Raw genomic sequence first — 19546 nt, 5'->3', positions numbered from 1 at the left:
ACAGAAACTGGCAGAGATAAGATGCCAGTATCAAGAGGAATTAAATGACAAGAAAGAATTGAAAATCTGTACATTCAGGTGACTCAGGAGTTACAGTAACTAATGAGTCTAAAATATGTGAGATGGAAAAAACTAATCAGGTTCTACAAACTTAAAATGTAGAGTCTGCAACAAAGATGGAAGAACTTGAGGATCAAATAAAAAACATAAATAAAAAGTTATCTTTGGCAGAAAATGACAGAGACACTTTGAAGAGAGAGAACAGCTCAGTGTGGAAAAATGACAAATAATTAAACTGTGAAAACTTGAAACAGGAATGTAGTCAATTGCAGCCTTCTATAATGGAGCAGAAAGATGAGGAAATTAAGAATTTGCAGAAAACCATTGAACAATAAAAGCCCAGTTGCAGGAAGACATGCACAACACTCAGACAATTCTGATATTTTTCAAGAAACAAAAGTTAAAAGCCTTCCTATAGAAAATGGAAGTGAAAAACACGACCTGTATAACTATGAAACTGAAAAATTAGTGAAAGGAATCCAAGAATAAGAACTTGACACTCAATTTTTAAATGAAAAGAATATATCTTTAACCAAACAGATTGATCAGCTATCCAAAGATGAAGTTGGTAAACTGACTCAAGTTATCCAGCAGAAAGACGTGGAGAAACAAGCTCTTCAGGCTAAAATTTATTAAGGTTCCTACCCAGGATGTCATTTCCCTTCAGCAGCAACTGCAGACATTCACTATGGAAAGAGAACAAATATTAGCTGTTTTGAATGAGAAGACAAAAGAAAATATCCAACTGCAAGCAGAACATCAGAAAATGGAGGATATAGTTGCTGCCAAAGCAGCAGCCCTCATCCAACTTCAAGAAGAAAATAAAAAAATGTCCACCAAATTTGAAAATAGTGATCAAGATATGTTTAGAGAAACTCTGGATAATTTATCTCGTATATTAGAGAGGAAGACATTGAAATAGATGCACTAAGTCAGAAATCTCAGACTTTTTGGAAGTTTTACAAACCTCTGGCACTGGACATGAGGTTCCAGGTGTTAACAGTCATCAGTTCAAGGAGCTCCTACAAGAACTCGATGAATTAAACAGCAAGTGAAAAAAAAATGAAGGAATGGAAACAACAGGTAATGAAAACCGTCCAAAATCTGCCTCTTGAGTCAGCCCAACATGAGGAAGACCTTCTTCAACTTGAAGCCAATGTTTTGGTTGACAGTGATAATAGTTCTAAATTAGAAGCAGACTACACTGGCCTCATCCACTGTTATGAGCTGAACGAAATCAAACTCAAATATTTTGGGCACAAATTAGGCCAGGTGCAGCAGTGCCTAGGGCAACTTTGCAGCAGCAAAGATCTCTTTTTAGGAAAACTTGATATGATTACACCCCAGCTCTCGTCTACCTCATCACTTACTCCCAATCAGCAGAGGTTGAAGAGCTGAGAAAATCACTGCAAGAAAAAGAGGGCCACCATTAAGGAGCTCCAGGAGAATAACCACAGGTTGTCTGATGTAACTGCTGCCACCTCCAAGAGAGAAAAGAAAGAACATGAACAAACTGATTCCGAAATTAAACAGCTCAAGGAAAAGCAAGATCTGTTACAAAATTTACTGAAAGATAAAGACCTCTTAATCCAAACCAAAAGTGATCAGATACTTTCTTCAAATGCAAAGTTCACTAACAAAGTGAATAAAAATGAGTTGTTGAGGCAAGTAATAACAAACCTCAAGGAGAGAATATTAATTTTAGAAATGGACATTTCTCAAAAGGGAAAATGTAAAAAGAATAGAAACATCCAAAGAAAAGGAAATGGAGTATCAAGCATTACAAGAGATGAACTTGAAGTTCTATGTGATGCTGTGAGAACAAGAGTTGTAGTACCAGTTGATGAAGGAGAAAGCTCTTGCCTTTGAGAAACTTTAACAAGAAAAGGAACAGGGCAAGGATGAGGAATTCAAACAGCTTTTAAATGCAGTTAAATCCATGCAGGAGAAGGCCATTCTATGTCATCAGGAGACAGACCAACTCACCTTGTCCCTAAAGAACAAACAGATGGAAAAGAGTACCCTCTAGCAAGAGGTTCAACACCCATGTGACAAAGAATTACACTTAAATCAGGAGGTACAAAGACTGAGGAGCCATCTTTTAGAATCAGAAGATTCTTACACCCAGGAAACTTGGGCTGCAGAGAAGAGAGGAACCTGAGAGAGAAAAGTCACACTATTGGAGAAAAAGCTACTTTTCTCTTCTAATTCAAAGCATCAAGCCAGTGTGCAGATAGTAGAGTCCCTGCAGAAACAGGTGTGTTTACTCTCCCAAGAGAGAGATGAGAATGCAATGCAGCTTTTGCTCTACCAGGAACAAGGAAAGGAGTATGCCATGTCATTAACTCACCTGCACATGGTTCTAGAGCGTTTCCAACAAGAATAAAAAGCTATGTATTCAGCTGAATTAGAAAAGGAAAGACAACATATAACCAAATGGAAGGAAAAGGCAGAAAACCTAGAAAGAGAGGTATTATTATTACAGGAACATTTGGATGAAGCCAATGGTGTGTTGGATTCAGCAACCAGACTTTCACAACAGTTACATCTAAAGGAAGAACAGATTGAAGGACTTAAAAAGCAAAATGAGCTCCAACAAGAAATGTTGAATGATGCACAAAAGAAATTGATGAACTCAGAAAATGGCACAGAAGGAAAAGTGGACAAAGCCCTAATGAGAAACCTGTTCGTTGGGTTTTTCCATACACTGAAAAGTAAGCATCATGAAGTGTGACAGTTAATGGGAAGCATCCTGGACATTCAAAAGGAGGAAATGGAGCAGTTGTTGAATGGAGATGATGGTGGTGTTACTAAGTGGATGATGGGTTGGCTTGGAGGAGGATCAAAAAATGTCCCCAACACATCTTTGAGACCAATGAGCAATGTCTGTTTAATAGTTCTTTTTCAGAACTTTTTGTTAAATTTCTGGAAACAGAATCTCCTTCATGTGTTCCATCACCGAAACTTTCTGCTCCTGCCATGAAATGTCTAGACTCCAGAGGAAGGAGAAAGGAAGGTGAGGATGTACCAAGAAGTTTGAAAGATGCAGCAGAATTCAGAGCTGGTAAAAGAGCAGCTGTGAATCCATTCTTGGTACCACGTTCTGTGGCTGTGACACTGAATAGTTTAGCTGGACTTGGACCTGGTGGACCTGGGAATCTCCTTTTGAATCCCTTCTCAGACTTCATGCCCACCTTTACACCATTGCCAGTGTCTCCTGACAATAGCGCCAGGGTTGTACTAAAGGACCTTTTAAAGCAATAGGTGATTCTCAAGCCAGAGATGATTTAGCACTTTAAAGAAGCCATAATCACTTTTTACTTTTTCAAAGTGGCCTTTTTGAAAAGAAGTCGTGTATTTGCTGGGCAAAAGAAAAAGAAAAAAGTTGGTATATAGAGCTACAGGTATTTTGACTCCCCCTCCCCCCCATTTTTTTGGTGTGTGTGTTTTTGCTGTAGCAGTTAAAAAAAAATATTTGTGTTTGTTTGCTGTAGAATTTGTTTTATATAAAATTTTGTTCCTGTGCTATCAGGTAATCAATAGCAATAAAAACTATAGCTCCAACCTCTTTTTTTATGATTATATGTGTTAAATTTAATTATATTAAGATGAAAATAATTCATTTATAACAGAAAAGAAGAAAGATCCAACCCATATGAAAAAGATATATACCTCAGAATTTGGGCTATATGCAAACAAAATATGATGTAGCAAAGTTGTGAATTCTTTAGTTTATAAAAGAAAACATTGTATATCTACTAAAAGAAAATTACAGCAGTCTGTGAGCTGGAGCAAGTCTCCAACACTGGGGAAGAAGTCACTCAAGCCCAAGGGAGGAAAGTGGAGGGAAGGAGCCAAGGCCCCATGGAGTGACTGGGCCACTGGGGGCAAGTCCCTGGTGCAAGCCCAGGCCAGGCCCCTGCGTTTCCAGGCAAAACACAACAGTTGGCACGAGCCCCCCCCCCTTTGCGGAATTCTGAGTGCTTGGGTCATAATTGACACCACAGCACTCTAGGAGGTTCAAAGTGGAGGTGGATACAGACGGAGGTGGCTCACTGAAATTGCTGAGATGTCTTCCTGGTTTGGAGGCCTAGGGTCTGGCTTGGGCCACTCCTTGGGTCACGTCAGGGGCAGCTTGGCTTCCCTCACTTTCCCCAACTGCTTTCAGTTGCCTGAAAGCAAGACAGTTTACACTGCAAGATGAGTTGTCCACACTGCAGTCAGTACATTCAGGAGCTGGTGGTATACCAGCAACCACTGAATGGTCTTTATATGTTTATGGGATCAGTCATCTTTGTTCACCTTTTCCTGATGATGACATGGACCTCGGTGATATCATTTCATCACAACAAGAAATCAACAGACTGTCAATTGAAGTTTCAAGACTTGAATCTCAAGTTGGCCATTAGAGGGATATGTATAGCTCAGGCAAAGGGAACACATAATTCTGATCAAAGTGAAATCTGCAAACTACAAAATGCTATTAAGGTACTTGAACAAAACCAAAGTCAAGACCTTGATAATCATCAAGAGGAAATGTCAGTTTTGTAGAATGCACATCAACAGAAACTGGCAGAGATAAGATGCCAGTATCAAGAGGAATTAAATGACAAGAAAGAATTGAAAATCTGTACATTCAGGTGACTCAGGAGTTACAGTAACTAATGAGTCTAAAATATGTGAGATGGAAAAAACTAATCAGGTTCTACAAACTTAAAATGTAGAGTCTGCAACAAAGATGGAAGAACTTGAGGATCAAATAAAAAACATAAATAAAAAGTTATCTTTGGCAGAAAATGACAGAGACGCTTTGAAGAGAGAGAACAGCTCAGTGTGGAAAAATGACAAATAATTAAACTGTGAAAACTTGAAACAGGAATGTAGTCAATTGCAGCCTTCTATAATGGAGCAGAAAGATGAGGAAATTAAGAATTTGCAGAAAACCATTGAACAATAAAAGCCCAGTTGCAGGAAGACATGCACAACACTCAGACAATTCTGATATTTTTCAAGAAACAAAAGTTAAAAGCCTTCCTATAGAAAATGGAAGTGAAAAACACGACCTGTATAACTATGAAACTGAAAAATTAGTGAAAGGAATCCAAGAATAAGAACTTGACACTCAATTTTTAAATGAAAAGAATATATCTTTAACCAAACAGATTGATCAGCTATCCAAAGATGAAGTTGGTAAACTGACTCAAGTTATCCAGCAGAAAGACGTGGAGAAACAAGCTCTTCAGGCTAAAATTTATTAAGGTTCCTACCCAGGATGTCATTTCCCTTCAGCAGCAACTGCAGACATTCACTATGGAAAGAGAACAAATATTAGCTGTTTTGAATGAGAAGACAAAAGAAAATATCCAACTGCAAGCAGAACATCAGAAAATGGAGGATATAGTTGCTGCCAAAGCAGCAGCCCTCATCCAACTTCAAGAAGAAAATAAAAAAATGTCCACCAAATTTGAAAATAGTGATCAAGATATGTTTAGAGAAACTCTGGATAATTTATCTCGTATATTAGAGAGGAAGACATTGAAATAGATGCACTAAGTCAGAAATCTCAGACTTTTTGGAAGTTTTACAAACCTCTGGCACTGGACATGAGGTTCCAGGTGTTAACAGTCATCAGTTCAAGGAGCTCCTACAAGAACTCGATGAATTAAACAGCAAGTGAAAAAAAAATGAAGGAATGGAAACAACAGGTAATGAAAACCGTCCAAAATCTGCCTCTTGAGTCAGCCCAACATGAGGAAGACCTTCTTCAACTTGAAGCCAATGTTTTGGTTGACAGTGATAATAGTTCTAAATTAGAAGCAGACTACACTGGCCTCATCCACTGTTATGAGCTGAACGAAATCAAACTCAAATATTTTGGGCACAAATTAGGCCAGGTGCAGCAGTGCCTAGGGCAACTTTGCAGCAGCAAAGATCTCTTTTTAGGAAAACTTGATATGATTACACCCCAGCTCTCGTCTACCTCATCACTTACTCCCAATCAGCAGAGGTTGAAGAGCTGAGAAAATCACTGCAAGAAAAAGAGGGCCACCATTAAGGAGCTCCAGGAGAATAACCACAGGTTGTCTGATGTAACTGCTGCCACCTCCAAGAGAGAAAAGAAAGAACATGAACAAACTGATTCCGAAATTAAACAGCTCAAGGAAAAGCAAGATCTGTTACAAAATTTACTGAAAGATAAAGACCTCTTAATCCAAACCAAAAGTGATCAGATACTTTCTTCAAATGCAAAGTTCACTAACAAAGTGAATAAAAATGAGTTGTTGAGGCAAGTAATAACAAACCTCAAGGAGAGAATATTAATTTTAGAAATGGACATTTCTCAAAAGGGAAAATGTAAAAAGAATAGAAACATCCAAAGAAAAGGAAATGGAGTATCAAGCATTACAAGAGATGAACTTGAAGTTCTATGTGATGCTGTGAGAACAAGAGTTGTAGTACCAGTTGATGAAGGAGAAAGCTCTTGCCTTTGAGAAACTTTAACAAGAAAAGGAACAGGGCAAGGATGAGGAATTCAAACAGCTTTTAAATGCAGTTAAATCCATGCAGGAGAAGGCCATTCTATGTCATCAGGAGACAGACCAACTCACCTTGTCCCTAAAGAACAAACAGATGGAAAAGAGTACCCTCTAGCAAGAGGTTCAACACCCATGTGACAAAGAATTACACTTAAATCAGGAGGTACAAAGACTGAGGAGCCATCTTTTAGAATCAGAAGATTCTTACACCCAGGAAACTTGGGCTGCAGAGAAGAGAGGAACCTGAGAGAGAAAAGTCACACTATTGGAGAAAAAGCTACTTTTCTCTTCTAATTCAAAGCATCAAGCCAGTGTGCAGATAGTAGAGTCCCTGCAGAAACAGGTGTGTTTACTCTCCCAAGAGAGAGATGAGAATGCAATGCAGCTTTTGCTCTACCAGGAACAAGGAAAGGAGTATGCCATGTCATTAACTCACCTGCACATGGTTCTAGAGCGTTTCCAACAAGAATAAAAAGCTATGTATTCAGCTGAATTAGAAAAGGAAAGACAACATATAACCAAATGGAAGGAAAAGGCAGAAAACCTAGAAAGAGAGGTATTATTATTACAGGAACATTTGGATGAAGCCAATGGTGTGTTGGATTCAGCAACCAGACTTTCACAACAGTTACATCTAAAGGAAGAACAGATTGAAGGACTTAAAAAGCAAAATGAGCTCCAACAAGAAATGTTGAATGATGCACAAAAGAAATTGATGAACTCAGAAAATGGCACAGAAGGAAAAGTGGACAAAGCCCTAATGAGAAACCTGTTCGTTGGGTTTTTCCATACACTGAAAAGTAAGCATCATGAAGTGTGACAGTTAATGGGAAGCATCCTGGACATTCAAAAGGAGGAAATGGAGCAGTTGTTGAATGGAGATGATGGTGGTGTTACTAAGTGGATGATGGGTTGGCTTGGAGGAGGATCAAAAAATGTCCCCAACACATCTTTGAGACCAATGAGCAATGTCTGTTTAATAGTTCTTTTTCAGAACTTTTTGTTAAATTTCTGGAAACAGAATCTCCTTCATGTGTTCCATCACCGAAACTTTCTGCTCCTGCCATGAAATGTCTAGACTCCAGAGGAAGGAGAAAGGAAGGTGAGGATGTACCAAGAAGTTTGAAAGATGCAGCAGAATTCAGAGCTGGTAAAAGAGCAGCTGTGAATCCATTCTTGGTACCACGTTCTGTGGCTGTGACACTGAATAGTTTAGCTGGACTTGGACCTGGTGGACCTGGGAATCTCCTTTTGAATCCCTTCTCAGACTTCATGCCCACCTTTACACCATTGCCAGTGTCTCCTGACAATAGCGCCAGGGTTGTACTAAAGGACCTTTTAAAGCAATAGGTGATTCTCAAGCCAGAGATGATTTAGCACTTTAAAGAAGCCATAATCACTTTTTACTTTTTCAAAGTGGCCTTTTTGAAAAGAAGTCGTGTATTTGCTGGGCAAAAGAAAAAGAAAAAAGTTGGTATATAGAGCTACAGGTATTTTGACTCCCCCTCCCCCCCATTTTTTTGGTGTGTGTGTTTTTGCTGTAGCAGTTAAAAAAAAATATTTGTGTTTGTTTGCTGTAGAATTTGTTTTATATAAAATTTTGTTCCTGTGCTATCAGGTAATCAATAGCAATAAAAACTATAGCTCCAACCTCTTTTTTTATGATTATATGTGTTAAATTTAATTATATTAAGATGAAAATAATTCATTTATAACAGAAAAGAAGAAAGATCCAACCCATATGAAAAAGATATATACCTCAGAATTTGGGCTATATGCAAACAAAATATGATGTAGCAAAGTTGTGAATTCTTTAGTTTATAAAAGAAAACATTGTATATCTACTAAAAGAAAATTACAGCAGTCTGTGAGCTGGAGCAAGTCTCCAACACTGGGGAAGAAGTCACTCAAGCCCAAGGGAGGAAAGTGGAGGGAAGGAGCCAAGGCCCCATGGAGTGACTGGGCCACTGGGGGCAAGTCCCTGGTGCAAGCCCAGGCCAGGCCCCTGCGTTTCCAGGCAAAACACAACAGTTGGCACGAGCCCCCCCCCCCTTTGCGGAATTCTGAGTGCTTGGGTCATAATTGACACCACAGCACTCTAGGAGGTTCAAAGTGGAGGTGGATACAGACGGAGGTGGCTCACTGAAATTGCTGAGATGTCTTCCTGGTTTGGAGGCCTAGGGTCTGGCTTGGGCCACTCCTTGGGTCACGTCAGGGGCAGCTTGGCTTCCCTCACTTTCCCCAACTGCTTTCAGTTGCCTGAAAGCAAGACAGTTTACACTGCAAGATGAGTTGTCCACACTGCAGTCAGTACATTCAGGAGCTGGTGGTATACCAGCAACCACTGAATGGTCTTTATATGTTTATGGGATCAGTCATCTTTGTTCACCTTTTCCTGATGATGACATGGACCTCGGTGATATCATTTCATCACAACAAGAAATCAACAGACTGTCAATTGAAGTTTCAAGACTTGAATCTCAAGTTGGCCATTAGAGGGATATGTATAGCTCAGGCAAAGGGAACACATAATTCTGATCAAAGTGAAATCTGCAAACTACAAAATGCTATTAAGGTACTTGAACAAAACCAAAGTCAAGACCTTGATAATCATCAAGAGGAAATGTCAGTTTTGTAGAATGCACATCAACAGAAACTGGCAGAGATAAGATGCCAGTATCAAGAGGAATTAAATGACAAGAAAGAATTGAAAATCTGTACATTCAGGTGACTCAGGAGTTACAGTAACTAATGAGTCTAAAATATGTGAGATGGAAAAAACTAATCAGGTTCTACAAACTTAAAATGTAGAGTCTGCAACAAAGATGGAAGAACTTGAGGATCAAATAAAAAACATAAATAAAAAGTTATCTTTGGCAGAAAATGACAGAGACGCTTTGAAGAGAGAGAACAGCTCAGTGTGGAAAAATGACAAATAATTAAACTGTGAAAACTTGAAACAGGAATGTAGTCAATTGCAGCCTTCTATAATGGAGCAGAAAGATGAGGAAATTAAGAATTTGCAGAAAACCATTGAACAATAAAAGCCCAGTTGCAGGAAGACATGCACAACACTCAGACAATTCTGATATTTTTCAAGAAACAAAAGTTAAAAGCCTTCCTATAGAAAATGGAAGTGAAAAACACGACCTGTATAACTATGAAACTGAAAAATTAGTGAAAGGAATCCAAGAATAAGAACTTGACACTCAATTTTTAAATGAAAAGAATATATCTTTAACCAAACAGATTGATCAGCTATCCAAAGATGAAGTTGGTAAACTGACTCAAGTTATCCAGCAGAAAGACGTGGAGAAACAAGCTCTTCAGGCTAAAATTTATTAAGGTTCCTACCCAGGATGTCATTTCCCTTCAGCAGCAACTGCAGACATTCACTATGGAAAGAGAACAAATATTAGCTGTTTTGAATGAGAAGACAAAAGAAAATATCCAACTGCAAGCAGAACATCAGAAAATGGAGGATATAGTTGCTGCCAAAGCAGCAGCCCTCATCCAACTTCAAGAAGAAAATAAAAAAATGTCCACCAAATTTGAAAATAGTGATCAAGATATGTTTAGAGAAACTCTGGATAATTTATCTCGTATATTAGAGAGGAAGACATTGAAATAGATGCACTAAGTCAGAAATCTCAGACTTTTTGGAAGTTTTACAAACCTCTGGCACTGGACATGAGGTTCCAGGTGTTAACAGTCATCAGTTCAAGGAGCTCCTACAAGAACTCGATGAATTAAACAGCAAGTGAAAAAAAAATGAAGGAATGGAAACAACAGGTAATGAAAACCGTCCAAAATCTGCCTCTTGAGTCAGCCCAACATGAGGAAGACCTTCTTCAACTTGAAGCCAATGTTTTGGTTGACAGTGATAATAGTTCTAAATTAGAAGCAGACTACACTGGCCTCATCCACTGTTATGAGCTGAACGAAATCAAACTCAAATATTTTGGGCACAAATTAGGCCAGGTGCAGCAGTGCCTAGGGCAACTTTGCAGCAGCAAAGATCTCTTTTTAGGAAAACTTGATATGATTACACCCCAGCTCTCGTCTACCTCATCACTTACTCCCAATCAGCAGAGGTTGAAGAGCTGAGAAAATCACTGCAAGAAAAAGAGGGCCACCATTAAGGAGCTCCAGGAGAATAACCACAGGTTGTCTGATGTAACTGCTGCCACCTCCAAGAGAGAAAAGAAAGAACATGAACAAACTGATTCCGAAATTAAACAGCTCAAGGAAAAGCAAGATCTGTTACAAAATTTACTGAAAGATAAAGACCTCTTAATCCAAACCAAAAGTGATCAGATACTTTCTTCAAATGCAAAGTTCACTAACAAAGTGAATAAAAATGAGTTGTTGAGGCAAGTAATAACAAACCTCAAGGAGAGAATATTAATTTTAGAAATGGACATTTCTCAAAAGGGAAAATGTAAAAAGAATAGAAACATCCAAAGAAAAGGAAATGGAGTATCAAGCATTACAAGAGATGAACTTGAAGTTCTATGTGATGCTGTGAGAACAAGAGTTGTAGTACCAGTTGATGAAGGAGAAAGCTCTTGCCTTTGAGAAACTTTAACAAGAAAAGGAACAGGGCAAGGATGAGGAATTCAAACAGCTTTTAAATGCAGTTAAATCCATGCAGGAGAAGGCCATTCTATGTCATCAGGAGACAGACCAACTCACCTTGTCCCTAAAGAACAAACAGATGGAAAAGAGTACCCTCTAGCAAGAGGTTCAACACCCATGTGACAAAGAATTACACTTAAATCAGGAGGTACAAAGACTGAGGAGCCATCTTTTAGAATCAGAAGATTCTTACACCCAGGAAACTTGGGCTGCAGAGAAGAGAGGAACCTGAGAGAGAAAAGTCACACTATTGGAGAAAAAGCTACTTTTCTCTTCTAATTCAAAGCATCAAGCCAGTGTGCAGATAGTAGAGTCCCTGCAGAAACAGGTGTGTTTACTCTCCCAAGAGAGAGATGAGAATGCAATGCAGCTTTTGCTCTACCAGGAACAAGGAAAGGAGTATGCCATGTCATTAACTCACCTGCACATGGTTCTAGAGCGTTTCCAACAAGAATAAAAAGCTATGTATTCAGCTGAATTAGAAAAGGAAAGACAACATATAACCAAATGGAAGGAAAAGGCAGAAAACCTAGAAAGAGAGGTATTATTATTACAGGAACATTTGGATGAAGCCAATGGTGTGTTGGATTCAGCAACCAGACTTTCACAACAGTTACATCTAAAGGAAGAACAGATTGAAGGACTTAAAAAGCAAAATGAGCTCCAACAAGAAATGTTGAATGATGCACAAAAGAAATTGATGAACTCAGAAAATGGCACAGAAGGAAAAGTGGACAAAGCCCTAATGAGAAACCTGTTCGTTGGGTTTTTCCATACACTGAAAAGTAAGCATCATGAAGTGTGACAGTTAATGGGAAGCATCCTGGACATTCAAAAGGAGGAAATGGAGCAGTTGTTGAATGGAGATGATGGTGGTGTTACTAAGTGGATGATGGGTTGGCTTGGAGGAGGATCAAAAAATGTCCCCAACACATCTTTGAGACCAATGAGCAATGTCTGTTTAATAGTTCTTTTTCAGAACTTTTTGTTAAATTTCTGGAAACAGAATCTCCTTCATGTGTTCCATCACCGAAACTTTCTGCTCCTGCCATGAAATGTCTAGACTCCAGAGGAAGGAGAAAGGAAGGTGAGGATGTACCAAGAAGTTTGAAAGATGCAGCAGAATTCAGAGCTGGTAAAAGAGCAGCTGTGAATCCATTCTTGGTACCACGTTCTGTGGCTGTGACACTGAATAGTTTAGCTGGACTTGGACCTGGTGGACCTGGGAATCTCCTTTTGAATCCCTTCTCAGACTTCATGCCCACCTTTACACCATTGCCAGTGTCTCCTGACAATAGCGCCAGGGTTGTACTAAAGGACCTTTTAAAGCAATAGGTGATTCTCAAGCCAGAGATGATTTAGCACTTTAAAGAAGCCATAATCACTTTTTACTTTTTCAAAGTGGCCTTTTTGAAAAGAAGTCGTGTATTTGCTGGGCAAAAGAAAAAGAAAAAAGTTGGTATATAGAGCTACAGGTATTTTGACTCCCCCTCCCCCCCATTTTTTTGGTGTGTGTGTTTTTGCTGTAGCAGTTAAAAAAAAATATTTGTGTTTGTTTGCTGTAGAATTTGTTTTATATAAAATTTTGTTCCTGTGCTATCAGGTAATCAATAGCAATAAAAACTATAGCTCCAACCTCTTTTTTTATGATTATATGTGTTAAATTTAATTATATTAAGATGAAAATAATTCATTTATAACAGAAAAGAAGAAAGATCCAACCCATATGAAAAAGATATATACCTCAGAATTTGGGCTATATGCAAACAAAATATGATGTAGCAAAGTTGTGAATTCTTTAGTTTATAAAAGAAAACATTGTATATCTACTAAAAGAAAATTACAGCAGTCTGTGAGCTGGAGCAAGTCTCCAACACTGGGGAAGAAGTCACTCAAGCCCAAGGGAGGAAAGTGGAGGGAAGGAGCCAAGGCCCCATGGAGTGACTGGGCCACTGGGGGCAAGTCCCTGGTGCAAGCCCAGGCCAGGCCCCTGCGTTTCCAGGCAAAACACAACAGTTGGCACGAGCCCCCCCCCCCTTTGCGGAATTCTGAGTGCTTGGGTCATAATTGACACCACAGCACTCTAGGAGGTTCAAAGTGGAGGTGGATACAGACGGAGGTGGCTCACTGAAATTGCTGAGATGTCTTCCTGGTTTGGAGGCCTAGGGTCTGGCTTGGGCCACTCCTTGGGTCACGTCAGGGGCAGCTTGGCTTCCCTCACTTTCCCCAACTGCTTTCAGTTGCCTGAAAGCAAGACAGTTTACACTGCAAGATGAGTTGTCCACACTGCAGTCAGTACATTCAGGAGCTGGTGGTATACCAGCAACCACTGAATGGTCTTTATATGTTTATGGGATCAGTCATCTTTGTTCACCTTTTCCTGATGATGACATGGACCTCGGTGATATCATTTCATCACAACAAGAAATCAACAGACTGTCAATTGAAGTTTCAAGACTTGAATCTCAAGTTGGCCATTAGAGGGATATGTATAGCTCAGGCAAAGGGAACACATAATTCTGATCAAAGTGAAATCTGCAAACTACAAAATGCTATTAAGGTACTTGAACAAAACCAAAGTCAAGACCTTGATAATCATCAAGAGGAAATGTCAGTTTTGTAGAATGCACATCAACAGAAACTGGCAGAGATAAGATGCCAGTATCAAGAGGAATTAAATGACAAGAAAGAATTGAAAATCTGTACATTCAGGTGACTCAGGAGTTACAGTAACTAATGAGTCTAAAATATGTGAGATGGAAAAAACTAATCAGGTTCTACAAACTTAAAATGTAGAGTCTGCAACAAAGATGGAAGAACTTGAGGATCAAATAAAAAACATAAATAAAAAGTTATCTTTGGCAGAAAATGACAGAGACGCTTTGAAGAGAGAGAACAGCTCAGTGTGGAAAAATGACAAATAATTAAACTGTGAAAACTTGAAACAGGAATGTAGTCAATTGCAGCCTTCTATAATGGAGCAGAAAGATGAGGAAATTAAGAATTTGCAGAAAACCATTGAACAATAAAAGCCCAGTTGCAGGAAGACATGCACAACACTCAGACAATTCTGATATTTTTCAAGAAACAAAAGTTAAAAGCCTTCCTATAGAAAATGGAAGTGAAAAACACGACCTGTATAACTATGAAACTGAAAAATTAGTGAAAGGAATCCAAGAATAAGAACTTGACACTCAATTTTTAAATGAAAAGAATATATCTTTAACCAAACAGATTGATCAGCTATCCAAAGATGAAGTTGGTAAACTGACTCAAGTTATCCAGCAGAAAGACGTGGAGAAACAAGCTCTTCAGGCTAAAATTTATTAAGGTTCCTACCCAGGATGTCATTTCCCTTCAGCAGCAACTGCAGACATTCACTATGGAAAGAGAACAAATATTAGCTGTTTTGAATGAGAAGACAAAAGAAAATATCCAACTGCAAGCAGAACATCAGAAAATGGAGGATATAGTTGCTGCCAAAGCAGCAGCCCTCATCCAACTTCAAGAAGAAAATAAAAAAATGTCCACCAAATTTGAAAATAGTGATCAAGATATGTTTAGAGAAACTCTGGATAATTTATCTCGTATATTAGAGAGGAAGACATTGAAATAGATGCACTAAGTCAGAAATCTCAGACTTTTTGGAAGTTTTACAAACCTCTGGCACTGGACATGAGGTTCCAGGTGTTAACAGTCATCAGTTCAAGGAGCTCCTACAAGAACTCGATGAATTAAACAGCAAGTGAAAAAAAAATGAAGGAATGGAAACAACAGGTAATGAAAACCGTCCAAAATCTGCCTCTTGAGTCAGCCCAACATGAGGAAGACCTTCTTCAACTTGAAGCCAATGTTTTGGTTGACAGTGATAATAGTTCTAAATTAGAAGCAGACTACACTGGCCTCATCCACTGTTATGAGCTGAACGAAATCAAACTCAAATATTTTGGGCACAAATTAGGCCAGGTGCAGCAGTGCCTAGGGCAACTTTGCAGCAGCAAAGATCTCTTTTTAGGAAAACTTGATATGATTACACCCCAGCTCTCGTCTACCTCATCACTTACTCCCAATCAGCAGAGGTTGAAGAGCTGAGAAAATCACTGCAAGAAAAAGAGGGCCACCATTAAGGAGCTCCAGGAGAATAACCACAGGTTGTCTGATGTAACTGCTGCCACCTCCAAGAGAGAAAAGAAAGAACATGAACAAACTGATTCCGAAATTAAACAGCTCAAGGAAAAGCAAGATCTGTTACAAAATTTACTGAAAGATAAAGACCTCTTAATCCAAACCAAAAGTGATCAGATACTTTCTTCAAATGCAAAGTTCACTAACAAAGTGAATAAAAATGAGTTGTTGAGGCAAGTAATAACAAACCTCAAGGAGAGAATATTAATTTTAGAAATGGACATTTCTCAAAAGGGAAAATGTAAAAAGAATAGAAACATCCAAAGAAAAGGAAATGGAGTATCAAGCATTACAAGAGATGAACTTGAAGTTCTATGTGATGCTGTGAGAACAAGAGTTGTAGTACCAGTTGATGAAGGAGAAAGCTCTTGCCTTTGAGAAACTTTAACAAGAAAAGGAACAGGGCAAGGATGAGGAATTCAAACAGCTTTTAAATGCAGTTAAATCCATGCAGGAGAAGGCCATTCTATGTCATCAGGAGACAGACCAACTCACCTTGTCCCTAAAGAACAAACAGATGGAAAAGAGTACCCTCTAGCAAGAGGTTCAACACCCATGTGACAAAGAATTACACTTAAATCAGGAGGTACAAAGACTGAGGAGCCATCTTTTAGAATCAGAAGATTCTTACACCCAGGAAACTTGGGCTGCAGAGAAGAGAGGAACCTGAGAGAGAAAAGTCACACTATTGGAGAAAAAGCTACTTTTCTCTTCTAATTCAAAGCATCAAGCCAGTGTGCAGATAGTAGAGTCCCTGCAGAAACAGGTGTGTTTACTCTCCCAAGAGAGAGATGAGAATGCAATGCAGCTTTTGCTCTACCAGGAACAAGGAAAGGAGTATGCCATGTCATTAACTCACCTGCACATGGTTCTAGAGCGTTTCCAACAAGAATAAAAAGCTATGTATTCAGCTGAATTAGAAAAGGAAAGACAACATATAACCAAATGGAAGGAAAAGGCAGAAAACCTAGAAAGAGAGGTATTATTATTACAGGAACATTTGGATGAAGCCAATGGTGTGTTGGATTCAGCAACCAGACTTTCACAACAGTTACATCTAAAGGAAGAACAGATTGAAGGACTTAAAAAGCAAAATGAGCTCCAACAAGAAATGTTGAATGATGCACAAAAGAAATTGATGAACTCAGAAAATGGCACAGAAGGAAAAGTGGACAAAGCCCTAATGAGAAACCTGTTCGTTGGGTTTTTCCATACACTGAAAAGTAAGCATCATGAAGTGTGACAGTTAATGGGAAGCATCCTGGACTTTCAAAAGGAGGAAATGGAGCAGTTGTTGAATGGAGATGATGGTGGTGTTACTAAGTGGATGATGGGTTGGCTTGGAGGAGGATCAAAAAATGTCCCCAACACATCTTTGAGACCAATGAGCAATGTCTGTTTAATAGTTCTTTTTCAGAACTTTTTGTTAAATTTCTGGAAACAGAATCTCCTTCATGTGTTCCATCACCGAAACTTTCTGCTCCTGCCATGAAATGTCTAGACTCCAGAGGAAGGAGAAAGGAAGGTGAGAATGTACCAAGAAGTTTGAAAGATGCAGCAGAATTCAGAGCTGGTAAAAGAGCAGCTGTGAATCCATTCTTGGTACCACGTTCTGTGGCTGTGACACTGAATAGTTTAGCTGGACTTGGACCTGGTGGACCTGGGAATCTCCTTTTGAATCCCTTCTCAGACTTCATGCCCACCTTACACCATTGCCAGTGTCTCCTGACAATAGTGCCAGGATTGTACTAAAGGACCTTTTAAAGCAATAGGTGATTCTCAAGCCAGAGATGATTTAGCACTTTAAAGAAGCCATAAACACTGAACTTTTTACAAAGTGGACTTTTTGAAAAGAAGTCGTGTATTTGCAGCGAAAAAGAAAAAGAAAAAAATATATAGAGCTACAGGTATTTTGACTCCCCCTTCCCCTTTTTGATGTTTTCTTGCTGTAGCACTTATTAAAATTTTATTTGTGTTTGTTTGCTGTAGAATTTGTTTTATATAAAATTTTGTTCCTGTGCTATCAGGTAATCAACAGCAATAATAACTATAGCTCCATCCTTTTTTATGATTATATTTGTTAAATTTAATTATATTAATTAAGATAAAAATGATTCATTTATGTAACAGAAAAGAAGAAAGATCCAACCCATACAAAAAAAAAAAAAAAGGTATATACCTCAGAATTTGGGCTATATGTAAAAAAAATATGATGTAACAAAGTTGTGAATTCTTTAGTAAAAGAATATACTGTAAACTACTAAAACAAAATTACAGTGGGATGGGGCTGGGGATGTGGCTCAAGCGGTAGCGCGCTCGCCTGGCATGCGTGCGACCCGGGTTCGATCCTCAGCACCACATACCAACAAAGATGTTGTGTCCGCCGAGAACTAAAATAAATAAATAAATAAATATTAAGAGTTCTCTCTCTCTCTCTCTCCCCTCTCTCACTCTCTCTTTAAAAAAAAAAAAATTACAGTGGGAGGACCTGAATGAAGTTTATGGATAAATTCTAAGATTCTTTTAATCCAAATGCTATGACACCTATCCCTTTTACTTGTCTTCATTCTATAAAAAAGTCACTTGATGTTCATTCCCTTTTCTAGATGTTAAATATGTCCAGAAGGAAGATGACTTTTGTCAGTGAAATCAAAAGTATAATTACATATATCCTTTTTAATTTTAAGAATGTATCATTAAATGTCTGGACTCTTTACATACTTTTCTTGGCCCTACAGTAATTCTTATAAACACATTTTAAAAAACATTTGATCAAAAACAGAAAGTGGGGAAGAGAGACAAAATAATACATAGTTTTGAAAGATTAAAAAGTTAACAAAGGCATAGTTAAAAATTTTCATTTTTGTAAATTAAGATAAAAAATAAACCAAAGTTTCTAGCTTAAGTCAGTTGATATCAAAGAAGTGAAAAAGCAGATTATATAGCAAATGTTTCTCTGACACTTGTAATTTCTAAAACCATTGAGAACATTTTTATTAAAATTAATTCAAATAAAATTTAACATAAATTAAATTATTTTAAATAAATCATAATTTAATATGAATTAACTTCATTAATCTATTTTATTAATTTTATTTATAAATTTAATTTTATTAATTTATTTTATGTATGAATTTAATGAATAAATTTATATTATGATTTATATTTAAAATTTTAATGAATTAAAATTTAAATTAGTTTAGTAAAATTAGTTTAATTAAATTTTAATATAAATAAAATTATTTAATATAAATTATATAATTTAAAAGAATTTTAATAAAATTCAATTAATTTTGATAAAATGTTCTCAATGGTTTTAGAAATTGCAGGTGTCAGAGAAGTATTTGCTATATAATCTACTTTTTTTAAATTTCACCTAACTTGAATTGGAAACTTTTGATTTATCTTTTATCTTATTTTACAAAAATAAAAAGTGAAGACAAAATACCTAGTGACTATATAGATCAGCTTTTTCTTTCAATTTTAAATTTTCTCTCAGTTTCAGCTTCTTATTTCTTTATTTGATTTTCAAGTTCCTTTAGGATAGAGACATGTGATTTATCTTTTAAATCTCAATCAATTTACAAATAGAAAAGAAAGGACTACTCATGGGTTCTTAAGTAGCACAAAATGGACCTGAAGCAAATATGAATCATCTTTAGAAGAATTTGTATCAAAAGGCTGAAAACAAGATTTCCCACACAGTCCCCTACAACTCTGCGAATGTGGTTCTCTGTGATTTCATAATGCATATAGGTTGATGTGATGACCACCACAACAGCCACCAGACACACTTGCATCCTAAGGATCAGTGAAATCACCTCCTTGCACCAGCACCAGCTGTTTAGAACTTAAGAATTTTTTACCAGCCCATTATTAAAAAAAATCTTGACTTGAGGCTTAAGTGAATGAGGATGTTCATATTTATACCTTGAAGTTGTACATTGAAGAGCTTTTTCTTGAAGATTTTGTCAATGTAGCTATGCCTTAGAAAGAGAAACATTTGTATAGCAAGAAAATGTGAAAACAAGTCGAGTTCAAATATGTAAAGAGCTCTGGCTCCAACTAAATGAAATTTGATTGTCTATTTTGCTGTGATTAGTGTAATTTCTAATATATTTGGGATA

General features: G+C 37.6%; 4 pseudogenes; all 4 read left to right on the top strand.

Moving 5' to 3' along the window:
- Positions 1-341: 341 nt before the first annotated feature.
- Positions 342-3356, top strand: LOC144253722 (thyroid receptor-interacting protein 11 pseudogene; annotated as a pseudogene).
- A 1545-nt stretch (positions 3357-4901) lies between these two features.
- Positions 4902-7978, top strand: LOC144254005 (thyroid receptor-interacting protein 11 pseudogene; annotated as a pseudogene).
- A 1546-nt stretch (positions 7979-9524) lies between these two features.
- Positions 9525-12601, top strand: LOC144254004 (thyroid receptor-interacting protein 11 pseudogene; annotated as a pseudogene).
- A 1546-nt stretch (positions 12602-14147) lies between these two features.
- LOC144254003 (thyroid receptor-interacting protein 11 pseudogene) lies at positions 14148-17191 on the top strand (annotated as a pseudogene).
- The last annotated feature ends 2355 nt before the right edge of the window (positions 17192-19546 follow it).

The sequence above is a fragment of the Urocitellus parryii genome, chromosome 3, assembly GCF_045843805.1.
Source record: "Urocitellus parryii isolate mUroPar1 chromosome 3, mUroPar1.hap1, whole genome shotgun sequence".
NCBI lineage: Eukaryota > Metazoa > Chordata > Mammalia > Rodentia > Sciuridae > Urocitellus > Urocitellus parryii.
Note: the sequence above shows the minus strand (reverse complement) of the source record. Positions and strands in the feature narration are given on the sequence as shown.